General features: G+C 47.2%; 1 pseudogene; it reads right to left on the bottom strand.

Moving 5' to 3' along the window:
• Window positions 1-2,500, bottom strand: part of LOC120907013 — a 9,146-nt pseudogene that overhangs the window by 2,094 nt on the left and 4,552 nt on the right.

Below are 2,500 nucleotides of genomic sequence, written 5' to 3'. Positions count from 1 at the left end.
GAAACTGAGAAAGAAAGAAATCTACACCACCAAATCTTCTACTTATCCATCTGTTGACGTCGGGTATGAGACGGTATGTCCACCGACCGTGAACACTCTCATCCCATTCTCGTTGCCATCGTTCCATAGTTGTGACACGTTCCATGTTACGTGCAACCGATCCGGCGATGTTCTCTGCTCGTCTCCGATGAAAAGTCCTGGAGTCCTCGTCCAGGAGGAGATGAAGCAGGATCATTCCCGCAAGCACGCAGACTGCATCATGAGAAGTTGTCCTGAAAGAAGAGATAACTCGCTGGACTACTGGCCGGTAAAACCGACGTAGCCATTGTCTACGGTTAGCAAATCTAAGGGTATGACACCAAATGGGCGAGGCATACCGGACCTTCGCCACAACAGTAAGAGCAATTGCTCGCCTAGCATTACTACTCGGACCTGCCTTATTAGGCATCATCCTTACCAAGGTGGTCCATAGCTTCGTCGCTCTCTCCACCGCATACCTGATGTGTGAAGTGTAATCGAGGCGGTCATCTAGGACCATCCCCAAGTACTTTAAGCTGCGCGACGAATGTACTACGTGATCACCTACCCTGATAGCCCCATGCTGTATCCTCTGATGGGAACTGACCATAATAAACTCGGTCTTGGTCGGGGCTATCTTTAATCCGTTGTCGGTCATCCATCGGTCGATGATGCGAATCTGACTGGAAACGAGAATTTCAATATCATCAACACAATTACCTTCCACCAACAGTACTATATCGTCTGCATAGCCGATAATCCGTGCACCTTCCACCATTGCAACTCGTAGGACTCCGTCGTACATGAGGTTCCATAACGTTGGGCCAAGTACCGAGCCTTGAGGTACACCCGATGTGACTGCAATCTCTGCCGGTCCATCTGTGGTATCATACATCAGCACACGATTCCTAAAATAATCACCAATGATATCATAAAGATATTTAGGAGTGTTAATTCTCTGTAAAGCATTTGCAATCGCCAACCATGAAGCACTGTTAAAAGCATTAGTAACATCTAATGTAACAACCGCACAATACCGTCCACTGTATCTGTTTCTACTTCTAGCTACCGAAACAATGTCCACTACCCGTTGAATCGCATCAACTGTAGATCGACGACTTCTGAAACCAAATTGGTCGTCAGACAGTCCGTTGACCTCCTCGATGTGTGCATTTAGCCGTTGCACTATGATGCGTTCTAAACCTTTACCTGCCCGTCTAGTAGACAAATGGGGCGAACTGAACCAGTTCCCCTGGTGGTTTGTTCGGCTTCGGTATTAACACCAACCTCTGCCTTTTCCACTCATCGGGGAACTTCGCGTTCTCTAAACAGCCTTGGTAAACCCTGCAAAATGCATCGGTTGCAGTCAACATACCAACTTTCAGCGCCTCATTCGGGATACCATCTGGTCCCGGCGCCTTCTTGTTGGGTAGTCTCCTGGCAACCGCAAGAATCTCATCATTAGTTACCCTTTCAAACTCTCGTGGCTGATCGATACGATATTCAGGCCACACCGTGTTTGGGTGAGTAGGAAAAAGCTCGCTCACCACTTCCCTAAACTCGTCCAATGTCATGGTTCGGGGTCAATCGAACCCTCGGCCACTTTCTTGAACGTATGATATACTATACCAAATGATGCGTTGTTCGCTGTTCCCAGGAACTCTTTCCACTTCCTCTGTCGGGTATGCTTGATCAATCGCTTGAGGGCATTCCGTGCCACCTTGAACTCGTCCTAAAAGTAGAATAGAGATCAGTATTAAAAGCTCTTTGCGCTAATCGATCGCGGTGTTTGCACTCTTTGCGAAGTGCCTCAATCTCTAACGTCCACCAAAATGCACTCTTGTTAGGAGTGTACCTCTTACGTTTAGTCATCGTCGCATTGCACGCCGTGACAAGTATACGCATTAAGTCTTCGCTTGTTGTGACCTCGGTCTCAAAAGCGGCTTGCATCATAACTTCAAATATATCTTTGCTAAAATACTTGATGCTCCATCCCGTTATGGGTCGGGACAGATTACGCACGCTTTGCGTCTCAAGATCTATTCGTATTGCACGATGATCAGAGTTCATATAGCTAGATAACACCTCCCACTTAAATGATCTTGCTACGGTTCGGCTCGCAAAGTAAGATCAACTACTGACGTGCGCCCTGGTCCAACATAAGTTGGGGTGCTGCCGTCGTTCAATAAAATTGCGTCAATCTGCGCAAAGGTTGATAAAACCAACTCACCTCTTCGTTTCTGGGTTTCTCCACGCTCGCCAAGTTGGTTGTTCCAACTTACTGACCAAGCGTTGAAGTCCCCCGATAACGAATTTGTGGATACCGGTTACGGCCATTACCGTGTTATCCAACATGTTCTGGAACTCTTCCATACTAAATCTAGGTGGCGCGTAAACGCTAACCACTCGCATATCACCTATGTCAACTATCATTAAACCCTTCAAAGCCTTACTGACTACCTTAACTGGTAAGTCCGCGTTA

The sequence above is a fragment of the Anopheles arabiensis genome, assembly GCF_016920715.1.
Source record: "Anopheles arabiensis isolate DONGOLA chromosome X unlocalized genomic scaffold, AaraD3 X_pericentromeric_contig0001, whole genome shotgun sequence".
Lineage (NCBI taxonomy): Eukaryota > Metazoa > Arthropoda > Insecta > Diptera > Culicidae > Anopheles > Anopheles arabiensis.
The sequence above is the reverse complement of the archived record's forward strand: the minus strand, read 5'-3'. Positions and strand labels throughout refer to the sequence as shown.